A 12,975-nucleotide genomic window follows, 5' to 3' on the forward strand; every position below is an offset into this window, starting at 1 on the left:
ATTCAGTGTGTTAGGTAGGGATAGACTAACTGTAATTCATTGTCATTTCCAGTATCTTATCTAGTTTGTGACGGTGAGACAAATATTTAGAACAAATATTTATTTATTTATTCATATACAGTATACATATGTATACAAATCTATGTTTAGGCACTATGTTGGCAAGTGAGAGAGATGGTGACACCTATTTAGAGCTCAACATGGGCATCAATATAATAGGAACTGAGGAAAGGGCTTAATTGGTACAAAAAGGTGTGAGCAGAAGGATTAGCAAGGGAATTCAATGCAAAGAGAATCAGTACACAAAGGGGCCTGAAAAGCAGCACTGCATTTACAAACTCACATTTTCAGTGAGAGATGGGCTATTAAAGGAAGTATGGAAGCAATGCTAACCGACATAAAAATATGTGAGGTTTGTAAATTGTACGAAAGCATGAAAATGCAGCCAGTTGAAAGAATGGGTGTGTGTTAAGTGTTTATAGAGCAGACAGCATTACTATTTTGCCACAATTTTCTTTGTGGTTCGAAAGGCACCAGAAGTGACCGCAACAGTGACCATGCTACACACGTGAGTGTCGGGAGTAATGGATGCAAATTTACATGTTTCTCTCGTCCTCTGAGTGAGGCTGGGACTCATCGCCAATTTCTCCTTACATTGTCACCCATGTATGATGATAAATTACTTGCGACTACCCATTTAGAACCTCTACAACTGTTTGAGACAGGGCCTTAGTCAGGGATGACTTTAAACCCAGATTCTGGAGCTGAAAGGGCAATGTTTGAGATTGTATATTTGAAAAATAAGGAAGGAGAAACCTGATAGGCCAGTAACTAGATATCTTACACCGCTGATACAGATTTGCATAGTTATCCACTGTGGTTTTTCTTCTGATTGAACATTTACGTAGTAGACAATGTCATGTATGTAACCTTTATGTAACAACACTGCAATACTGTATATACGTAAGAAATGCACACCTTGACCACAGGTGAACTTGTGGAAGACACTCCTCACCTGGTCACCTAGGTATATAAAGGGAGGTCCCACGCAGGGTCATCGCTTCTTGGTCCTGTGAATAAAGGTTCAGGCCATGGAGTGACCTTGTCCATAGAATGTGCCTCGTGTGGATTTGTGGTATTGTGTAAGGACTTTACATTGGCGACGAGAAACGGGAATCAACGACCCACGAGAATGGCCACCGGCAGCACAGATGAATGGTACTGTGTTGGTGAGGACTGGGATGATTTCATTGAGAGGCTCCAGCAGAGTTTTGTCATGAAGGACTGGCTGGGAGACGCAGCGGCCAACAAGCGAAGGGCTCATCTGCTGACCAGCTGTGGACCTAAGACTTACGCGCTCATGAAAGACCTGCTAGCCTAGGTCGAGAAGCCGGCGGATAAAATCTTTGAAGAGCTCAGCAAACTAATCGGTGAGCACTTCAAACCGGCGAGCAGTGTACACATGGCCCGACACCAATTCTGTACCCACCAACGTCGGGAAGGACAGAGCACACCGGATTTCATTGTGGACCTCTGGCGCTTGGCCAGCCTCTGTAAGTTCACAGACGCCTGCAGGGGGGAGATGCTAAGGGATTTCTTTATTGAGGGCATCGGTCATGCTGGGATTTTCAGAAAGCTAATTGAGACCAAGGACTTGACCTTGGAAGCGGTGGCGTTGATGGCTCAGACTTTTATGGTGGGGGAGAAGGAAACCAAGATAAAATACGCGCGCAATTCTGCCTCCAACGTGGCAATGGATCAGGGAGTCAATACCATAAACGCGACACAGAGCCCCACAGGCAGGCAAGGGCAGTTCGAGACACCCTAGACATAAAAACATAGAAATATAGAAAATAGGTGCAGGAGTAGGCCATTCGGCACTTCTAGCCTGCACCGCCATTCAATGAGTTCATGGCTGAACATGCAACTTCAGTACCCCATTCCTGCTTTCTCGCCATACCCCTTGATCCCCTTAGTAGTAAGGACTACACCTAACTCCTTTTTGATATATTTAGTGCATTGGCCTCAACAACTTTCTGTGGTAGAGAATTCCACAGGTTCACCACTCTCTGGGTGAAGAAGTTTCTCCTCATCTCGGTAGTAACTGGCTTACCCCTTATCCTTAGACTGTGACCCCTGGTTCTGGACTTCCCCAACATTGGGAACATTCTTCCTGCATCTAACCTGTCTAAACCCATCAGAATTTTAAACGTTTCTATGAGGTCCCCTCTGATTCTTCTGAACTCCAGTGAATACAAGCCCAGTTGATTTAGTCTTTCTTGATAGGTCAGTCCCGCCATCCCGGGAATCAGTCTGGTGAACCTTCGCTGCACTCCCTCAATAACAAGAATGTCCTTCCTCAGGTTAGGAGACCAAAACTGTACACAATACTCCAGGTGTGGCCTCACCAAGGCCCTGTACAACTGTAGCAACACCTCCCTGCCCCTGTACTCAAATCCCCTCGCTATGAAGGCCAACATGCCATTTGCTTTCTTAACCGCCTGCTGTACCTGCATGCCAACCTTCAATGTCTGATGTACCATGACACCCAGGTCTCGTTGCACCTCCCCTTTTCCTAATCTGTCACCATTCAGATAATAGTCTGTCTCTCTGTTTTTACCACCAAAGTGGACAACCTCACATTTATCCACATTATACTTCATCTGCCATGCATTTGCCCACTCACTTAACCTATCCAAGTCGCTCTGCAGTCTCATAGCATCCTCCTCGCAGCTCACACTGCCACCTAACTTAGTGTCATCCGCAAATTTGGAGATACTACATTTAATCCCCTCGTCTAAATCATTAATGTACAGTGTAAGCAGCTGGGGCCCCAGCACAGAACCTTGCGGTACCCCACTACTCACCGCCTGCCATTCTGAAAACTACCCATTTACTCCTACTCTTTGCTTCCTGTCTGACAACCATTTCTCAATCCATGTCAGCACACTACCCCCAATCCCATGTGCTTTAACTTTGCACATTAATCTCTTGTGTGGAACCTTGTTGAAAGCCTTCTGAAAGTCCAAATATACCGCATCAAATGGTTCTCCCTTGTCCACTCTACTGGAAACATCCTCAAAAAATTCCAGAAGATTTGTCAAGCATGATTTCCCTTTCACAAATCCATAGACAGCAATAGTCCCAAGAGTAAGTCTCCAACAGAGACACTGGTAGGCTGAACGGACATTTATGCCCCCCAGTGGACAATGCGGCGCGGGATGGGGCCATTGACACCCACTAACAGGGTGCTCAAGAGCAGTCAAAGGGACAGTCAGCGAGGAATGCCTTGCAACAGCTCTTTTGTTCACAACAATGGGAATCTCAGTTCATGCTGGAGGTGTGGGGGCAGACATGCTGCCAGGACTTGCAGGTTTTAACAGTTCGTCTGCAGAAATTGTAACCTCAGTGGCCATTTAGCCAGAATGTGCAGAAAGCCTGTAACCAGGCTAATATACGAGGTGGATGAACCAGATGAGGGGTCTGCGAGGCAGGATGACGCTTGGGGCAAATCAATGGACGCTGAAGTTCAGCGGGTTCATGTGGCAAACATTCACAGCTGATATACCAAAACGTCACCTATGATGATGAAAGTCCTATTAAACGGCATCCCTGTACGCATGGACATGGGGGCCAGCCAGTCACTCATGAGTGTCCAACAATTCGAAAAGCTGTGGCCACTCAAAGCCAGCAGACCCAAACTAAAACGCATTGAACACAATTATGGACGTACACCAAAGAAATCATTCCAGTGCTAGGCAGTGCAATGTTGGCGGTCACACACAATGGATCGGTGAACCGGCTGCCGCTCTGGATTGTCCCGGGCAATGGTCCCGCACTGTTGGGGAGGAGCTGGTTAGTTGAGATGAACTGGAAATGGGGAGATGTGCACGCCATGTCATCTGTGGAGCAAAGTTCATGCTCACAGGTCCTACAGCAATTTGAATCACTATTTCAACCTGGCGTCGGGACGTTCAAAGGTACCAAAGTGGTGATACGCATCACCCCGGATGCCAGACCAGTGCACCACAAAGCCAGAGCTGTGCCGTATGTGATGCGGGAGAAAATTGAGAGCGAGTTGGACCGGTTGCTGAGAGAGGGCATCATCTCGCCCGTTGAGTTCAGTGACTGGCCAAGCCCCATCGTTTCCGTCCTAAAAGCGGATGGCTTGGTCAGGATCTGTGGCGGCTACAAGGCCACTATCAACTGGGTGTCCCTACAATACCAATACCCGCTCCCGAGAGCGGAGGACCTTTTTGCCACGCTGGCAGGCGGCAAGCTGTTCACCAAGTTGGACCTCATTTCCGCCTACATGACCCAAGAACTGGCCGACGAATCTAAACTACTGACCACCATCACCACGCACAAGGGACTGTTTGTTTACAACAGGTGTCCGTTTGGCATTCGATCAGCGGCCGCGATGTTCAAAGAAACATGGAAAGCCTGCTCAAATCCATTCCTGGAACAATCGTATTTCAGGACAACATCCTCATCACCGGTCGTGACACTGAGGAACACCTCCACAACCTGGAGGAGGTGCTATGCTGACTGGACCGGGTAGGCCTGTGACTCAAGAAGTCTAAGTGTGTGTTTTTGGCTCCCGAGGTCGAGTTTCAGGGCAGGAGGGTTGCTGCAGACGGGATTCAGCCTACCGAATCCAAAACGGAGGCGATTCGACGAGCACCCAGGCCCTGCAACACATTGGAGTTGCGTTCCTTTCTGGGACTCTTGGACTATTTCGGGAACTTTCTGCCAAATTTGAGCATGTTGTTGGAGCGGCTACACGTGCTCCTGTGTAAGGGTTGTGATTGGTTTTGGGGGGACTGTCAGGAACGGGCTTTCAATCAGGCGCGGAACCTACTTTCTTCAAATAAGTTGTTGACCCTGTACGACCCCCGTAAGAAATTGGTTCTGACATGTGATGCATCGTCCTATGGGGTTGGGTGCGTGTTGCAGCAGGGTAACGCTGAGGGCCAACTACAACCTGTGGCTTATGCCTGCAGGTCGCGCTCTCAAGCTGAACGGGGATATGGGATGGTTGAGAAGGAAGCACTCGTATGTGTCTATGGGGTGAAAAAGATGCATCAGTACCTTTTTGGCAGGAGGTTCGAATTAGAAATGGACCACAAGCCGTTAACATCCCTGCTGTCAGACAGCAAGGCCGTCAATGCCAATGCATCAGCTCACATACAGCAATGGGCTCTCACGCTAGCTGTGTATGACTACACCATCCGGCACCGGCCCGGCACCAAAAATTGCGCTGACACGCTCAGCAGGCTTCCAATGGCCACCACCGAGGGGGCAGCGGAGCAAAGCGCTAAGATAGTCATGGCTGTTGATGCCTTTGACAGCGCAGGCTCCCCCATCACAGCCCGCCAGATCAAAATCTGGACCAACAGAGATCCCCTCCTATCCTTGATTAAGAAATGTGTCCTGACTGGGGATTGGGCGCCCGTACACGGAGCATGCCCTGAGGAGGTCAGACCGTTTCACAGACGGATGGATGAGCTCTCCATCCAAGCCGACTGCCTACTATGGGGCAGCCAGGTAGTCATGCCCCAGAGGGGCAGGGAGGCATTCATCAGGGAACTTCACAGTGAGCACCCAGGCATTGTGCTGATGAAGGGCATTGCCTGGTCACATGTGTTGTGGCTGGGAATTGATTCAGACCTGGAACACTGTGTTCGCAGGTGCACGATGTGTGCCCAGCTAGGTAATGCCCCCAGGGAGGCCCCGCTCAGCCCGTGGCCCTGGCCCACCAGGCCATGGTTACGCATTCACGTAGACTACGCGGGCCTGTTCATGGGAAAAATGTTTCTCATTGTGGTTGATGCGTACTCGAAATGGATCGAGTGCATCATTTTGAATTCGTGCACAACATCCACCACCGTGGAGAGTCTGCCCGCGGTCTTTGCGACCCACGGCTTGCCGGACATCCTTGTTAGCGATAATGGCCCATGTTTCACAAGCCACGAATTCCGGCAGTTCATATCTTGTAATGGCATTAACCATGTCAGGACAGCACCGTTCAAGCCGGCCTCCAATGGCCAGGCGGAACGTGCGGTCCAAATCATAAAACAAGGCATACTCCGGATTCAAGGACCCTCTCTTCAATGCCGCCTATCGCGCCTCCTGCTGGCCTATAGGTCCCGGCCGCACTCGTTCACGGGGGTCCCACCCATGAAGCTACTCATGAAACGAACACTCAAAACTCGGCTGTCCCTCATTTATCCAGTCCTGTCCGACATTGTTGAGGGCAAGCGCCAGTCCCAAAACGAGTACCATGACCGAAATTCAAGGGGGAGATGTATAGAAGTTGATGACCCCGTATTTGTTCTCAATCACGCTTTGGGGCCCAAATGGCTTGAGGATACTGTAATAGACAAAGAGGGGAATAGGGTCATAGTGGTTAAACTTAACAATGGGCAGATACGCTGCAAGCATCTGGACCAAGTAAAAAAAAGGTTCAGCATGGGCACTGAGGAACCAGAGGAAGATCATGAGATGGTATTCACACCACCGCCAGTGACCGAGCAACAAGAACATTCAGCGGCTTGCACAGTCCCTGCGGTCAGCCCAGACAGGCCGGAATCACCACAGGTAACAGACATGCATAGCAAGGCTCAACAACCAGAGCCCCAACTGAGGCGCTCCACAAGAGAGCGCAGACCACCCGAGAGACTTAACCTATGATCCCAATAAGATGTTGAGGGGGAGGTGATGTCATGAATGTAACCTTTATGTAACAACACTGCAATACTGTATATAGAAACATAGACATAGAAACATAGAAAATAGGTGCAGGAGTAGGCCATTCGGCCCTTCTAGCCTGCACCGCCATTCAATGAGTTCATGGCTGAACATGCAACTTCAGTACCCCATTCCTGCTTTCTCACCATACCCCTTGATTCCCCTAGTAGTAAGGACTTCATCTAACTCCTTTTTGAATATATTTAGTGAATTGGCCTCAACAACTTTCTGTGGTAGAGAATTCCACAGGTTCACCACTCTCTGGGTGAAGAAATTCCTCCTCATCTCGGTCCTAAATGGCTTCCCCCTTATCCTTAGACTGTGTCCCCTGGTTCTGGACTTCCCCAACATTGGGAACATTCTTCCTGCATCTAACCTGTCTAACCCCGTCAGAATTTTAAACGTTTCTATGAGGTCCCCTCTCATTCTTCTGAACTCCAGTGAATACAAGCCCAGTTGATCCAGTCTTTCTTGATAGGTCAGTCCCGCCATCCCGGGAATCAGTCTGGTGAACCTTCGCTGCACTCCCTCAATAGCAAGAATGTCCTTCCTCAGGTTAGGAGACCAAAACTGTACACAATACTCCAGGTGTGGCCTCACCAAGGCCCTGTACAATTGTAGCAACACCTCCCTGCCCTTGTACTCAAATCCCCTCGCTATGAAGGCCAACATGCCATTTGCTTTCTTAACCGCCTGCTGTACCTGCATGCCAACCTTCAATGACTGATGTACCATGACACCCAGGTCTCTTTGCACCTCCCCTTTTCCTAATCTGTCACCATTCAGATAATAGTCTGTCTCTCTGTTTTTACCACCAAAGTGGATAACCTCACATTTATCCACATTATACTTCATCTGCCATGCATTTGCCCACTCACCTAACCTATCCAAGTCGCTCTGCAGCCTCATAGAATCCTCCTTGCAGTTCACACTGCCACCCAACTTAGTGTCATCCGCAAATTTGGAGATACTACATTTAATCCCCTCGTCTAAATCATTAATGTACAGTGTAAACAGCTGGGGCCCCAGCACAGAACCTTGCGGTACCCCACTAGTCACTGCCTGCCATTCTGAAAAGTCCCCATTTACTCCTACTCTTTGCTTCCTGTCTGACAACCAGTTCTCAATCCATGTCAGCACACTACCCCCAATCCCATGTGCTTTAACTTTGCACATTAATCTCTTGTGTGGGACCTTGTCGAAAGCCTTCTGAAAGTCCAAATATACCACATCAACTGGTTCTCCCTTGTCCACTCTACTGGAAACATCCTCAAAAAATTCCAGAAGATTTGTCAAGCATGATTTCCCTTTCACAAATCCATGCTGACTTGGACCTATCATATTACCTCTTTCCAAATGCACTGCGATGACATCCTTAATAATTGATTCCATCATTTTACCCACTACCGATGTCAGGCTGACCGGTCTGTAATTCCCTGTTTTCTCTCTCCCTCCTTTTTTAAAAAGTGGGGTTACATTGGCTACCCTCCACTCCATAGGAACTGATCCCGAGTCATTGGAATGTTGGAAAATGACTGTCAATGCATCCACTATTTCCAAGGCCACCTCCTTAAGTACTCTGGGATGCAGTCCATCAGGCCCTGGGGATTTATCGGCCTTCAATCCCATCAATTTCCCCAACACAATTTCCCGACTAATAAGGATTTCCCTCAGTTCCTCCTCCTTACTATGTAAGAAATGCACACCTTGACCACAGGGGGTGAACTTGTGGGAGACACTCCTCACCTGGTCATCCAGGTATATAAAGGGAGGTCCCACGCAGGGTCATCACTTCTTGCTCCTGTGAATAAAGGTTCAGGTCACAGAGTGACCTTGTCCATAGAATGTGCCTCGTGTGGATTTGTGGTATTGTGTAAGGACTTTACACACAAGATAAATAACCTTTGTAGATTATTCTGAGTGTATCTTTGGCAGTTTTATACAGAAGGTGGTGCCAGCCTTGGCTCAGTGATAGCATCGCCCTGAGTCAGAAAGTTGTGGCTTCAACTCCTACTCCGGAGACTTGAGCACATAATCCAGTCTGACACCTCAGTGCAGTACTGAGGGAGTGCTGCACTGTCGGTGGTGCCGTCTTTCAGACAAGACGCTAAACTGAGGCCTCGTCGGCCCTCTCACCAGGGAAGTCCTGGCCAACATTTATCCCTCAATCAACATCACCAAAACAGATTATCATTCCCTCATTGCAATGGGCTGTGCAGTCCCTTGAAGGGCATTCCCTGGAATTTAGAGGGTTAAGGGATGATTTGATTGACGTTTTCAAGATATTAAGAGGAACTGATAGTGTAGATAGAGAGAAACTATTTCGCTGGTTGGCAAGTTTAGGACTAGGGTGCACAGTCTAAAAATTAGAGCCAGGCCTATCAGGAGTGAGGTTAGGAAACACTTCTACACACAAAGGGTGGTAGAAGTTTGGAACTCTCTTCCACAAATGGCAATTGATACTACGTCAATTGTTAATTTTAAAACTGAGACTGAAAGATTTTTGTTAATCATAGGTATTAAGAGCTATGGGGCAAAGGCGGCCATATGGAGTTTGGTCACAGATCAGACATGATCTTATTGAATGGCGGAACAGACTCAAGGGACTAAATGGCCTACTCCTGCTCCTAGTTCCTACATATAGTAGACTTATTTACATCCGCATAATGTACTATTGTGCATTTGTGTATATCAGAACCTTATAATGAATTTTATACATTTAAATGTTAAAATACTAAAATTAGTTAAGAATTAGACAATATAAAATGATAGCTTGATTTAAATAGGGCAATTTTCTTTCTTTTAGCTCTGCGTTATTTTTAGTACAAGAGCAGAAGCAAGTATAAAGCCATAAATGTTTGTACATGTTTTTGTGCTCATCAAAAAAAAACAATCCACAACGGCCCTGAAACCATGATGCCATGAAGTGCTAACATACAAACACTTAACATGCTTTAAATCTCCTCTTCTGCTATCCAAACACGGGCGTTAACCTGTTTAAAATAAATGGGTTACAATTTCAGATTAATGCGTTAAGCATTTATACCCTGGTACCCCACATCATAGTTTCAACACCAAAGAGCTGGATTTTCAGGTCGTTTGTGCTCCGGGTTTCGCTGGGTTTTGACTTTCCGCAGCGCAAAATGGGGCGTGAGGTCTTTTACGTCCGGTCGTGATCCTCCGGTCGGGTTTTACGGCGGCGCTTAGCAGCACCGCCGGGGAGAGCTGCGCCGGATGTGCAACGGCTCTCCTTGTGACACCGGCACAAGTTTCGACTCGCACCCGACCTGTATGCCCCGAAACACGGCCCGCGATGACGGCGATGGTGAGGTAGATAAACTGCAAAAAAGCTAAGTTCCAGTGTTTATTCTTTGATTTTTTGTTAGCGATTTGTGTTGTGGGGGCGTTGGCAATGTTTTTTGAATGTTTTTGTGAATTTTTTGGGGGGGGGGGTGGGGGTGTGGTTTCCCCTCCCAAGGCCTCTCTCGGAGGGCTCCCGGCCCCGCACTTTAGTTGGTGAGGTTCCCATTTTTGCGCCGCGAAAGTTGCACAATGCCTTGCTTTGCGCAGGACCCAAATGGCAAAAGTTGCTCCACACAGCGCAAACGTTAATCGGGTGGTAATTTTCCCGCCCCGCCTCAGTTTTTGCCCCAAATATGGCAAAGCCTAAAATCCAACCCAATGAGTAGGATAGACATTTATAACGATTAAAACATTGTGAAACAGTAAAAAAGAAGTTACGATATCTCATAATTCGCCAGGACAGCTGTGATTAAGTGACTCATCAGGAAAAAGTAATCGGTTCCTAATATTTTAATATCTTTAATCAAATATGTTGTCATCTTGTTCAGTTGTCGGAAAGTAACACATAACTCACTTTGTCTGCGGTTCCAGAGCGGTTGCAAATATCATGCGTTAGTCTTTGCTTCATAATTCTTTTTGTGTTGTTTTCTCACCAAGATGATTTCCTGCAGTTCGGTCCGGTTGTTTACTCAATGCCTTATTCGGAGAAAAACAGTGACATTGGAGTTCATGCAAGAGACCAGCCTCTGCCGCTGTTTATCGACCATTGACCTCATTGCCCTGGGCGTTGGCAGCACTCTGGGTGCTGGCGTGTACGTGTTGGCAGGAGAAGTTGCCAAAACAGAATCTGGACCCAGCATTGTAATCTCCTTCCTAATTGCTGCACTTGCATCAGTGTTGGCAGGTCTGTGCTATGCGGAGTTTGGTGCACGGGTACCGAAGACTGGATCGGCTTATATCTACAGCTATGTAACCATTGGAGAATTTTTGGCTTTTATTACTGGTTGGAATTTAATCCTCTCATACATTATTGGCAAGTATCAGCCTAATATTATCCTGATGTTGTTATTGTTAAAGTATTATGGTACCATAATTACTAATGTAATTAAACAAAGTCGATGGAATTTTGTTTTGGTAGTTCTATAAGTAGAATGTTGGAGTCTCAAGCCATTACTCTGATTGACAGCCTTGACTGCTAAATGAACTGATCAGCTTTCAGTGGAGGCCTTTCATTAGTTCTTTAAAGCTTGGTGGATAGAGCAGTGTGTATTTACATGAAGGACAAACTAACAGGATCAATGTCATCCACTGCAGCCATGGCACACATTGACTAACTAACAGGAGCAGTGCTAAACACAGAACCATGCCTTTCATTGACTGACAACTTGACATGTGAGCTTGATCCTGTTCTCAGCTGATGCCCAGACATGCGTACTCTTTACAAAAGCAAAATATTGTGGATGCTGGATTCTGGAATAAAAACATAAAATGCTGGAAATCTCAATGGGTCAGGCAGCATCTGTGGAGAGAAATAGAGTTAACGTTTCAGGTCGACGACCCTTCGTCATGCGTACTCTTTAGCAGAGACCACTGCAGTGATTAGGAATCTGAACTCTGGCTATTTCACCCCTCCCGAGCCAAGGGATGCCAAGGACAACTATTTTGGCCTTTATCGCCATCTCAACTGAGCTTCTCACTATGCATTTTATTGATAAAAATAGTTGCGTGTGTTCAACTTGGATTTCAATGTATCTATTGCATTTTCCTCACAAATACCCCTCTGGGGTTTTCTATGATAGTTCAGTGTGTTTGTCCAGTGCGTAGTTGAGTGTAACTCGGTACAATAGCAAAGTGGTTGTGTTACTGGTCTAATAATCCAGACGCCTGGACTAATGAACTGGAGAGTTGAAAGTTGGGGAATTTAAATTCAGTTAATTAAATAAGTCTGCAATTTTTTAAAAAGCTAGTATCAGTAATGGTGACCATGAAACTACCAGAGTGTTGTAAAAACTCATTTCATTTGCAATACACTTTAGGGAACGAAATCTGCCATCCTTACCAGTCTGGCCTATTTGTGACTCCAGATCCACGGCAATGTGGTTGCCTCTTAACTTCCTTCTGAAACGGCCTAACAAGCCACTCAGTTGCTCCAAAAAACTATAATAAGAATAAAAGTGGACGGACCACCCAGCATCGACCTAGGCACCAGAGATGACAAAGGCACACCTAGCCCAATCGACCCTGCACTCTCACTAATGTCTGGGGGCTTGTGCCAAAATTGGAGGAGCTGTCCCACAGACTAATCAAGCACAGTGGTATGCAGTCGGGAGGGAGTGTCCCTGGGAGTCCTCAACTTTGACTCTGTACTCTCTGGACCCAAATTAAACAACAGGAAGAGGAGACTCCATGAAACATAGAAACATAGAAAATAGGTGCAGGGGTAGACCATTCGGCCGTTCGAGCCTGCACCACCATTCAATATGATCATGGCTGATCATGCAACTTCAGTACCCCATTCCTGCTTTCTCTCCATACCCCTTGATCCCTTTAGCCGTAAGGGTCACATCTAACTCCCTTTTGAATATATCTAACAACCCCATTCTCAGTGATGGTGCAGGCCAGCACGTGAGTGCAAAAGAAATGTTTGCAACCAGAAGTGCAGAGATGATCCATCAGGCCTCCTCCTGAGGTCCCCAACATCACAGAAGTCAGTCTTCAGCCAATTCCAACTCCACTTGATACCAAGAAATGGCTGAATGCACTGGACACAGCAAAGGCTATGGGCCCCGACAATATCTCGGCTGTAGTGCTGAAGACTTGTGCTCCAGAATTAGCCATATCTCTCACCAAGCTGTTCCAGTACAGCTACAACACTGGCTAATAAAGTGGAAAATTGCTCAGGTATGTCCTGTCCATAAGAAG

This window comes from Pristiophorus japonicus, chromosome 4, assembly GCF_044704955.1.
Source record: "Pristiophorus japonicus isolate sPriJap1 chromosome 4, sPriJap1.hap1, whole genome shotgun sequence".
Taxonomy (NCBI): Eukaryota; Metazoa; Chordata; class Chondrichthyes; family Pristiophoridae; genus Pristiophorus; species Pristiophorus japonicus.